This window comes from Mauremys mutica, chromosome 10 (genome assembly GCF_020497125.1).
Source record: "Mauremys mutica isolate MM-2020 ecotype Southern chromosome 10, ASM2049712v1, whole genome shotgun sequence".
NCBI classification, from domain to species: domain Eukaryota; kingdom Metazoa; phylum Chordata; order Testudines; family Geoemydidae; genus Mauremys; species Mauremys mutica.
Genome location: NC_059081.1, coordinates 8781222 through 8793625, shown reverse-complemented (window position 1 = coordinate 8793625; position 12404 = coordinate 8781222). Strand labels below are relative to the sequence as shown.

The 12404-nt window shown below is 41.6% G+C and overlaps 1 protein-coding gene across 13 annotated transcripts in view; it reads right to left on the bottom strand.

The window, feature by feature from the left end:
* Positions 1-12404, bottom strand: part of GLI2 (GLI family zinc finger 2) — a 406855-nt gene that overhangs the window by 222843 nt on the left and 171608 nt on the right. The window contains exon 1 of one of the 13 annotated variants that reach the window (XM_045033092.1): positions 1708-1823. The exons of the other annotated variants lie outside the window; for them this stretch is intronic. The gene's annotated coding sequence lies outside the window, so the exon portion shown is untranslated. Of the gene's footprint in view, positions 1-1707; positions 1824-12404 lie in introns of those variants that run through there. 13 annotated transcript variants of the gene reach the window in all.

Below are 12404 nucleotides of genomic sequence, written 5' to 3'. Positions count from 1 at the left end.
TCATTTTGGAAGAAAATTAATTAGCAATAGCTGTAGCTGTCTTGTGTCCGTTTAAGCAGCGTGCATCTCAATTAAAATTTAATTGAACAGATTCAGTCACAGCAGGGTAAAACTAATGGAAATAAAAAGCAGCCTGAGCTTATATTGCTGCCTACAGAAGAAATGCACTAGAAATGGAGGGGGTTGGGAGAGAAAGAGAACAGAATCAAGGAAGCTGCTGTTCAGTCAAATAACTCATCAGTTTCATTCACAAAACAGCTGAGTAATATCAGACGGCTTAAACCACCCAAACTGCAAATAGGAATACAATAAACTGCTTTCCACAGAGGAGATCACAGATGCATCTTTTCATCTAATCACTGTGTCCTGAAGTTGTAGTTTTTTTCTCTCAAGTATACCAGTTTCAGACAACTCCCAGGAAACACCTAAAATGTGAATGGATCATGGAATGGCCTTCCTTAAAAGAGAAGCTGGAAAATTTTTCCAATTAGAGTCTAAAGTCTTTCTAGAATCCCAAATTACATGGGCAGAGGAGGGGGAAATTTTCAAAGGCACAAGTTGGCTCTCTATTACCCAACTCCAACTGACATTCAGATGGAAGTGGGTGCTCCATTGCCTTTGAAAATTTTCCCTAATAGTCTGCAATAGATTGAAATGTGATAAATAATTATGGCCAGTATTAGTAATACTGTAACAGTAATTGGTAACAATACTGTGACATCTTAAAGGAGCTTGATTTCAGAAAGTGCTGAGCATCTATCATCTGTTATTTAAGGTGTCTCAAGTTTGATACCCAATAATTTAGGCATGTAAAATCACTAGTGCCTTTTGAAAATCTTGGCCTACATCTTTGATTAGATTTTTTTTTCAAATATCTATTTATCCACCATTCAAATATCAAGATTCAAATTCATTACTGTATACTTAGTGGAACAAATAGTAAACATCACAAGCACACAAAGCAGAATGATGCATTGCTTTAGGTGGGTCAGGAGAAAAAGAATCTTGCAGGGAAAATACAAAATCTTGAACTCAGATCTTGGCAAGTAAATAAAGGAGAAACTAGAAATCAAATACTTTGTTCTAAAGCATGGATAGAAACTAGAAAAGGGACTCTGAAAAATGGCAGTGTTGGACTCCATATTTATTTTCAGAATGATTTTCAGGCGAAATTTTTTTTAACTTACGAATCAAAAGATTTCCTCCTTCCCAAAATTGCCAGAGCCACACTCGAAAATTAAGCTGTGTTGTTTCAGAGTCTGACACATCAAGAGTAATTAAGATGTGAATGTACAGTATCTAATAATTTTGTTGATGATGCACATGGCAGAATAGAATCCAACTTGCTCTTCCATAGCTACACAGGCTCTGCACAACTTCAGTAAAAAATCTTTTTTCCCCCAATAAAATAAAAAATACCAAGCTGGAAGGATGTATCTGTTGTAAACATGGAGCTAATAGAATAATAATAATAAAATCTTGCTGTTATATGGCACTAATAGGTATTACATATGTGAATTACAATATATGGAAAGGGGACATTTTCATAGTAGTTATATACAAGGGATGTAGTTTTAGGGTTAAACACAGACAAAGCTGATTTCTGATCTCTATGCAAATTTCATAAATTAGGGTTAAAACATGAAGGAAAAAAACAATAAAAACCACACACACAAAAGTTTTATGGATCTAATTGCTCCATATTACCAGCTGTAGTTGTAGGGCCTGGATCCTGAAAGGCATTCATCTCCTCCTGGATTCACAATGGGCTAATGAAGTGAATGGGTATTGAAGCTGGTCAGCACTTTGCAGGATCAGGCCCCTAACTGGGCTGTTAGCTAAGGGCTTTGTGCCCATCGTTGAAATGTTTAAATGGTAGCAAGTGTGCACATAAATGGAACCTACAATCAGTGGTGGCTACTCCAATGGCCATAGCCACCCATAACAAAGGAACTGCTTGATCTTCCACCATGGCTATCCAGAGGTCTCCTCGCTAACAACTTAGTGTTAGCTCCAAATGAAACAACATGACAGAACCTGCATGGAAGGCGCAGCTGATGATGAACAAGCTGAAACGTGAATTAGAAATATATTACAGTTTTAGCTCCTTATAGCAAAGATCAACTTCTCCATAAAATGGACTACGTAAAGAAACCACCTCTCCAGAAGTTAATCTACAAATATATTTTAAGTTATTACATGTTGCCCACCTGAATTTAACAAAACTAAACCCTGAAGCTCAGATGGTTTGTTCAGGGCCTGAACTAACCTATGTTCTTATAAGTCCAATATGTAAAACATATGCCCATATATGTATATACAATTTATATACAATTTTCATGTATTTTTGTTCCATAAAGATCTTCACAAAACAAATAAAGTGAATAAGAAAGTGTCATTTTTAAATGCTATGCTCACTTTTCTGACCATATCTATCTTTTAATGTGCAATTATTTGCAATTTTTCATCTATATGTTGTTAGTTTGTTACTGACTTGGATGCTTAAAGTAGTTTTTCTGTAAAATGCTTTTCAGCTCACCTTAAAGCAAAATGCCCATAAACTTCTGGTTCTGAATCAGACTGCTGAGCATATCTTTCATCACATCGCATTATTTGGTCTTCATTTAGCTGTCATGAAAACATTTCCTTTCGTCTACAGATTAATTACAGCCTGTTGAGATTTCAGCACAAATACCTTTGCACATTTGAGTCTCTGCAAAGACATAGTGATTCATGCAAGATCTATGCCTCTGTAAGGGAAAATAAAGCTGAGGCAGAACATGCGTGCTGTGAATGGATCAAATATCAAAAGAGCTGAAACCTCCAACGTACCCTAGTCTTCCCAATATAAATAGGTTTCTCCACGACTTGTGCAAGACCCAAAGCTAAACATGAACCACCACTTCAGTTCAGCACTAAGCTGATTTATCTTGGCAATTCATTCATCTAGGAGTGAAGATGACAGGGCAGGAAGCATCACTCAGTAATGAATTATATGTGATACAAAACAACTACAGGTGTGTTTTTTAGAGATTACACGTGCAATCACATCACCCCTGGATTCTGTGAGTTTGCTGTGTGTAACTGTGGGAACATGGATGCTGGGGAACTCTGCAGAAGCAGAGAGTAAAAACCAGTCCAAGAATACATTTCTGTTTGTTTTCAAAGCAGCAAAATACATCATATAATCACATGTCAATCGTCTCTGATGATGACCATAGCAGGACATTAGGTCTGGACAGTCAAATACAAAAAGCTTGATTCTCCACTATGCCAGAGCTCTGCAGCCCAGAGCCGATTGCAGCAACCTGATTCTCAATTGCCCAGCCCTGGCACAAGCTTATCTATAGCAGGAACAGCTTCAGCTTGCACCAATCATAGATCTCACCCCAGTGGAGAATCTGTGCATAGCAGAGCCTCACTCAAATATGCCTCCATCCTGCCCTTATGGCTAGGTAGGAAGTTTTCAGCAGCAGAGTTGAGGCAGAAGGTAGCAGAGTTTTATGCCAACAGAGATTGCTTACCCCTATGTAGCATAAATTCCCCAGTGGCAAACTTCAGCGGCTTTAGGTTTACTTTGTGCCACGTAAGTGGACTGAAAAATTCATCTTTTTAGAAGCAACAGGGAATGGTAGAAGATGTATTGAAAGGTAGGATAGCATTCAGAACAATAGCGTCCCTTTCTCTTTGGTGGTAAAATCTCTACAATAAATTCACCACGAATTACCAAGGGGCAGGACAGTATCAAAACGTCTCCCCTACCAACCTCTTCATTTTGTGCTAAACATGCAGCTTCAGCAGCCTGTTAAGAGCATTCATAAGTCTGCAACTTTATCTTTGGGCAATAAAGGCAGGGCAAGCGATCAAAGCTACCCTCAAGTTTGTCAGAAAAATCATTGGCTCTCAAGCAGGTAGAACTCATGAGGTTGAACTTAGAGCCATTTTTCTACTTTATATTGCAGTATCCTTCACTACTAGTTTTACTAGCTGTACCCTCATTCTTACCCTTTAAAAATGCATTTAGGAAGTGGCAACTTCAAGGCAAAAAGTCTCCCCTAAATTCTCCACTATGTTTTATTTTCCCAACATGAAGCCTTGGACTTGGTGCATCCTTTACTCTGAACTTTATCTCGACAAGTGTGTCAAACTAGCTGTTTAAAAAAAAAAACTAAAATATTCTGCATGACCATGTACATAACTGATCGGTCATATATAGCCCCGGGACATCACTTATCGTGAACTCTTATTGTTTGCATGACACTGGGTGATAAACTGTACTCATAATAGTGAGTACTTTCCTACCTGATGCATCTGTTGTTATTATTATTATTTATTGTTTGTATTACCATTGCACCTAAGAGCCCTAGTCAATTTCTCACTTGATCCTATTTCAACAAATTGGTGAGTTGGAGGATTTACTAAAAAAGATTATTTTTTTTAGAATTCCAAATGTGCAGCTATCTTCAGTAACAAAGGACTCTGAGGGAAAAAGAGAGGATGAGAAAGAGTCCTGCTTGCCCAGTTGTTTATGCTCTATTTGGAAAATTTGCTGGATCAAAAGGATCAGGACTCAAAATGCAGGACACTTGGGAGCTGAGTCTCCAGGATAGCACTATACAGTGATGAAAATCTTGAAAACTAAGTGAGAGGAAAAGCTCCTTCAGAATCCATAGGGGTCCATTCAGTCAATGGCTCTGTGTAAGTAAGTGAAATCCACCAGGAAGTAGTAGTTGTGAGATCCATCATATAATTTAACTAGGAGAAAATCCCAAACTCAAGCCCAGCGCAGGTCATCATAGCATCCAAAATCACTGAGAAGAGGAGGTATATTTTAGTTCATTAAATTGTATATTGAAGGGAATAAAGCCCTGCAGGGAAACCATTACTCTTATATTGTTGCATTCTTGTAAAAATAATACCTAGACTCCCCGATGTGAAAGGAGAGGTCAAACAATTACAGTTTCCTTAATTTCATATCCAGTTGGGAAATTAAATAATGTAATCATCAAAAATTTACACCTCATTTTCAGGAAAGTGGCAATTTAAATTAATTTTTTTAATGTTTAGGGTAGGAGGGAGATTTCACCCAGTGGGCTTTTTTCCTTCTTTTCAAACAATCTTGTTAATTCATTAAAAAAAGAGAGAGATTAAAATGAACTTTAGCAGATTTTGCAGTGCTACAATTTGACCCCCTTTGTGTGTCACAAAAAGCAAGTGCAAAACATTTTTTTATTTATAATTGGAGATATCCTATCTCCCAGAACTGGAAGGGACCTTGAAAGGTCATTGAGTCCAGCCCCCTGCCTTCACTAGCAGGACCAAGTACTGATTTTTGCCCCAGATCCCTAAGTGGCCCCCTCAAGGATTGAATTCACAACCCTGGGTTTAGCAGGCCAATGCTCAAACCACTGAGCTATCCCACCCCCCTTCATGAGTTTGTATCTCATGAAGATTTTTTGTTCTGTTATTTGTCTTCTCTAAACAACCCCACTCAACAAACAACTCCTTAAGTTTGGGACTTTTATTCTCTGGAAAGAAATCTAGCCTCTTTTCAGTATGCATTACCATGATTAGCACTTGACATTGGAATTGCCAGGCTGGATCAGGACAACGGTTCACCTAGTCTAGTATCCGGTCACTTACAGGCCCCGATCCAGCTCCCATTAAAATCAAAGGGTAGGCTTTCTTTGACTTCAGTAGGAAGTTGGATCAGGCCCACAGACCTCTGTAGCTGATATTTCAGAGGAAGGTACAAGAAGTCTTGTAGTGGACAATTATGGAATAATCTATTCTTAGGGAAAATGTCTTCCTAACCTCCATCAGTTACTGGCTGACTTATGCCCTGAAACATAAGGGTGTCTCTCTGTCTTTAAAAAATAATATTATTAAGCTAGTATCACTGTGGATGTTCTAATGATCTAGATAAAGGTCTAATCCCTCTGCATCCCTTAATTTAAAAAAATAAATCACATCCAGTTTCAGGGGCACTTTGTGCCAGCAATGAAGCCACTTCCTCTCCGGATCTAGCTTTCAGTGCTGTCAGGTTGCTTTTCCCATTGCCCCAATGCCACCAAAGTGGTTCCTTCTGATTGATGCTCTTCTTGTCCTCACTGTATCTGGGTTACTCCTGGGAGCCTGTGGACTTAGTAACCTCTCTCTACTTTTTAAAGTAGAGCTGTCAGTTGGAGCTTCCCCAGTCTTGGCCCCCAGGAATTCACATTGCATCTCAGTATGGTGGATTAATGCATTTCAAGCTAATTTTTCCGCTCTCCTGAACCTCTGGGCCTACTGTTCCTGAAGAAGGGATGGGGGTGTCCATCAATGTTCTGGATCACTTGCCAGGAGCACCAGCTTAATGTGTCTTCTTAAATGGGCCCTTTAAAAGGCTGGAACCTGCTTTGGTGCTTTGCAATAGTTTCACAATAAGTCCTTTGGGGTTCGATCCTTCCCCAACTGAAGTCCAGGAGAGTTTTGCCCTTGACTTCAAAGGTAGTAGAATCAAGCCCACAGGGAGGTAAGCATAAAACTCCTGTGCCTTCCACTGGTAAACCATCAGGAAATAGCTTGAGACAGACAGCAGGCAGCACAGAGATCAGGAGACAGGCAAAGCATTTGTCAAGAGAACAATCAGCTATAACCTCTCTATACCAGCTTTATTTTACCTATTTCTTCAACCTGTGAGTATCATTTTTAAGTTTAAGTGCAAGCCTTGTGGAGGGACTTTCATATAAAAAAGCATTTAAGGCATTCACTATGCCAATAATTCACCCCAATCCCTTTGTCATCATCTTAGGTACTTGTGTTTTAAAGGGTCCTCCCCCTCACAGCCCACTCAATCGATCTGCTTGAGTTTTAGGGAGGACACAACCCTCCATAGTAGGCCTAAAGCTCACACAAGCGTTTGCACAGCATTAACATGGTGCTTCACAAACATAGAAAGGCACATTTCTGAGCCCTGAAGAGTTTACAATCCAAAGGCCAGACACTGCCACCTGTACACTGAGGAGTTCCTTACTCTGAATAGTCCCACTAATTTCTTATGGAATAGGGTGAGTAAGGGTGGTAGAATCTGACCCTTAATAAGAAAAGACTTGGGACAACAATTCAGGGAAGGGATGGTTTATGTGGAAAGGAGGAAATTTGGATAGTTTGAAGAACTGTGGTACATGTAGCAGTTTGCAGGGCATGGTGAAGAGAATTCCACATTTAAATGATCCCATTGATGAATTAAATGTTGGTGGAATCCATATACTTTCAGCAAAACCCTGAATTTTGCATGTATTTGCAGAAAACAACTACTGCTATGGTTTCCTTGAAACTCTGCATTGGATTCCACATGCATCAACAAACCCAGGCTGAGTTTCAGATTTGTACATGAATAGTACTTCCAACTCCAAGTCTTAAAAAACAGGAACGAGGCCCACCAAAATCATAAGATTGGCTTAAAATCATGAGATATTTTAAAATAATACATTTTAGGTATTTGCCTTCTGGTACTGGAGGCTTTAGGGTCACTTGGGCCACTTTTCAAGCTTTACTTTGCAACCACAAGGGCTAGCAACTTAATTTTTTTAAGTATCTGCTGAAGTTCACATAAAATAACATGACTCCAGGAGATAAAGTCTCAATATGAGACTCAGGATAAAATTGTGAGAACTGGCAATATTGCATGGATCTGAAACCAGGTGAGTGGCCACCAAAAAAAGTCACCAATCCCTTCTTGGAAGATATGGGTCCAAACCAAATCCTGGATCTGAACAACCCTGAACTTTGGAAAGATTCAAAATCTGAACATGAATCTGAATTTTGCAAATACAACAGGCCCAACCACTAACCATAATCCAGATATGAATTTTGTAGTTTTGGCTGATCTTTACTTCTGGGTTTTGCCCATCACTAAACTTAAGGCTGAAGAAGTTTCTTAATTTCACAGATTGCAATTTACTCTTCCCTCCAACCCACACACAGTAAATTCCTGAATATATTTTCTCATGTGAACAGTTCATCTGATTACAAAATAAAATTGTTGATTGCTAAATTGCTTTCTGTACACCAGGGGTCGGCAACCTCTGGCACGCGGCTTGCCAGGGTAAGCACCCTGGCAGGCCAGGCCAGTTTGTTTACCTGCTGCGTCGGCAGGTTCAGCTGATCACGGCTCCCACTGGCCACAATTCACCACTCCAGGCCAATGGGGGAGGCGGGAAGCCACGGCCAGCACATCCCTTGGCACGTGTGCCAGAGGTTGCCAACCCCTGCTATACACTTTAAGCTAGTGTCCTGTCTCAAATTAATGGATATAGTCTCCATACAGAAGTGGTGTGGTCTAGTGGACTGAGCTGGAAGGCAGGTGTCCTTGGCCTACTACTGACTTGATATGTGGCCTTAGGTGAATCAGTTTCTTGATTTTTAGGTTTTAGTACTGTGTAGAGCAGCGCTTCTCAAACTGGGGCCGTGGACCCCTGGGGATCTTCAAAGGTACTCCAGGGGGTCTGTGGGCCTCGCTGATCAACTCAACTCCTCCCCCTCCCTCCCAGCATCTCCCAGAATCAGGCTCTATCTCCCAGAGACTACTGAAGCCAAACCGGGAGTTTTTAGGAACTAAAAGTCCAGCGGTGCAGCGGGACTAAGGCAGGCTTCCTACCTGCCCTAGATCTGCACTGCTCCCAGAAGCAGCCGGCACATCCCTGTGGACCCTGGGGGTGGGGCAGGGGATCTCCACGCGCTGCTCCGGCCGCGAGCGCCAACTCCACAGCTCCCATTGGCTCTGGCCCACGGAAACCCCCTGACCCCCCTCCCCTCACCTAGGAGCCGCTGCCAGAGGGATGTGCCGGTTGCTTTTGGGAGCCACCGGAGGTAAGCGCTGTCCGGCCAGAGCCTGCATCCCTCATCCCCTCCCATACCCCAGCTCTGAGCCTGAACCCCACACCCAAACTCCCTCCCAGAGCTCGCACCCTTCACCCTCTCCTGCATCCAAACTACCTCCCAGAGCCCGCAACCCGCACCCTTTCCCACACCCAAACTCCCTCCCAGAGCCTGCACCCCAACCCTCTGCCCCAGCCTGATGAAAGTAAGTGAGGGTGGGGGAGAGCGAGCGATGGAGGGAGGAGGAAATGGAGTGAGTGGGGGTGGGGCCTCCAAGAAGGAGCAGGACAGGGGCGGGGCCTCAGGGAAGGGGCGTAGAAGGGCAGGGAAAGGGCTGAGCAGGGGGATCCTCAGGTTGCTAAAGTTTGAGAAGTGCTGGTGTAGAATATTATTATAAATTCCTGAAAGGTATATTTGGCAAAAAGCATGAAACAGAGTTAATCCCATTTCTTTCTCTGCAAACTACTCCATCACCCATTTTAGCATAAATAACGAATTAGGGCATTAGGAGCACCTAACACAGGATTTGGATGGTAAGGAAAAAGCCAGCAGTCTTTGAAGCAGACTAATCAACAAGGAGGAAATATACTAGTGGTGGTTCAGGTAAATGTCAATGTTTTCAAGTGAAATGTTATTGAAAAGTGATATTTCTTCCCTTTAACGTGTGTGCAATCATCATTTATGACTGTAAATACAGGCTTCAGGAAAATATACAGCAGGCCCTTTCAAGCACGGAAGTAGAGTAAGTATCAAAAGAATAAAAATTCCATATAGCTAAATTTGTAGAGTGTGGTTTCTAAAAGGCTATGTGTTGGAAAAACTTGATGGAGAGAGCAATTTACTCTGGATGGGAAAGGAATAGATGTATTTTTACACAGACACATACATATATCATTTTGTTTGCAGGTGAACTGCAAGGGTTTCAAGATATTCAAGGAGTCACATCCCCTCAGGACAGCAGAAAGGGTGTGAGTGTGGAGTCATTAACTCACCCACATGTCACTTCATTTCCTGGATTTAGTGACTGGTCTTTGTTGGAGTTGAAGAGCTGCAGCTGGGATGGAGGATACAAGTTCATGAGGGGTTATTCAGCTCCAGACAGTCTTAATAACAGCACAAATAAGTCAGTGCAACCCTTTTTTTTCCTTCCACCCGAGCAGTGAACTTCTGAACTCTTTCTATAGTGAGTGGAGATATGATGGTACAGTAGAACCTTGCTAATTTGCACTTAACTAACCCACACAGCCCATAATTCATTCTCTCTCTCTCTCTCTCTCTCACACACACACACACACACACACACACACACACACACACACAGAATAAAGTAGCTTCTTCCTATTTTTTAGCAAAGATTTAATAGCTTGCAGTGCTGATGTCTGCTATTACTAAGACAGTTCTGTTTTCCAAAGTACACAACAGAACATTTACTACTATATAAGGAAATAACTAATAATTACAGACTGCCTTACACTTGTCAAACACAGGAACAAAATACATTAGGTGATGCAGTAGTCTGACTTTTCCTTTCATTATGTATGTGTGCTGACTTGCTAATTGACAAAACTAAGTCATTTGTAACAGGTCTTCTAGATATTGGTGTGAATTAGTGAGGCTCTATAGTATAGCGGGAAGAGATATCTAAAATTGACGGGGGTCGGGGGGGGGAGACTAGCCCAAGCATCTCTGGTGCTTTGACTCTTTTCCCTGTTCCACTGAGGAATGGCCTATCACCTCAGCTTTCTTCTAAGCTCCAGTTAAGGGCAGAAGGATTGGATGATTTGCTCTCCTACTACTTTCTTGGATTACTCTGCTGGGACATTTACATCCATTCTGCATTTTAGGAAAAGTGCACACTGCTAATGATAAGCTGAAATCTGCCTCACTATGGCTCTAGGGAAAAGAAGAGAGCCTTCTACCCCATGTCTACGTGCTGCCATATACGGTCTGGTATAATGTGGCTTCCAGTGTTGGAGGCTAGAAACACAGCAATATTGGTCCTAGAGGTGTGCTTTCTAGGCACTTGCTACCCACACACACCAGGACAGCTGCACTCAGGGGGATCACTAGACACATCTGTTGAAGCGTACCCCTTTTCATGATCACCCAAAACATCTAAGGGTCTTGGCCTCTACAAATGCCAGGCACCTCCACTTGGACTGTGTGCTTCTTCCCCTCCCCAGCGTGACGTGACAAATTCATAAGAGCCATAACTAAGCCCCATGTATGGCTTTAAACATATATCTATATATATACACAACTAAATTTGAGATCAACATTATCCTTGAGAAGTCCCTTTAAAACCGTTCTCCTAGCCTTAGCCAAACACGAGAGCTTCCAGAGAGTGAAGAATACTGTATGCTAACTGGCCAGAGAGTAGGTGGTGATTCATAAAACAAGGGAAATGTGTGATAAAGCAGAGTAGCTTGTCCCAGCTGTTGAGGGGGGATGTGTAGAAAACCATGTACAGCTAAGATGCCAGGTTTCCATTTTCTTCAGATGTTCAAAGGGAGAAAAGAAATCCTTGGATCCTGCCAAATTGCAACTCCATTGGAATGTGCACTGTTGTTTTGGCAAACTGCAACTTCTGAGAGAAAACTTAACTTTTGCATCATGAAGTTTTCTTAAACTGGCTTCAGTCTTCATAACTGCAAAACCTCAGCTAGAAAAATTTTATTCAAAACAGGAAAGCTTGGGGACACAACACACTACGGTGTCTGAACTGCTTCTTTGGGGCCTGATTCCACAATGCTTACTCGTGCCAAGCAGCACTTACTCATGCGAGTAGTCCCAGTGAATAAACGCTACTCAACATGAATACGTTACAAAATTGACCCACAGTGAATAGACACTGGCTTAACACACACCAAATTTAAGATCTGTGCTCAGTTTCTCTAATATTTGTCCCCACCCCACCTCTCAACCTCATTAATTCCAGGATTTTAAAGGTAGAGGTCATAATGAAGGAGCAGGAATTGGTGAGAAAGCACAAGGAAAGACTAATCTGGGGAGGTTAGCTGGCTGTTAATTATTTCATTCCCCTTACATTTCTAAGGGAATTTTATGCTGGTGAAAGATACTGGATCCATAGCTCTGGAACTCTTCTGTGCGCCAAAAATCAAATCAGTCAGATTCAATTCACATAGTGCCATAACAGTGGTCTGTTGGTTAGAACACAGGGCAGGGAGACAGGATATCCAGGCACTATATTCTCAGGTCTACCTTTGGACTGGCTCCATGATCTCTTCCTTCCATTTCACTTTTCTGTGCCTCAGCTTCCCCATCTGTGAATTGGGGATAATAATGCCTAGCCACCTTTTTTAAAGAGTTTTGAGAGGTATGGGTGAAAAGTGCTGCAAAAGTATTACTAAGTCAGGCAAACAACCATCAAATAGTAGCAACCTTCAGCCATTACTGACTACGGGGCCGGCTGTGAACTGAAAATGTGAAGGGGAAAATCTCCATAATCCATCACCAGTCCCTCACCCTGCTTTTACTAGGAGAAGTGCAAAGCAAATTCACAATGCATGAATTCTATTTGA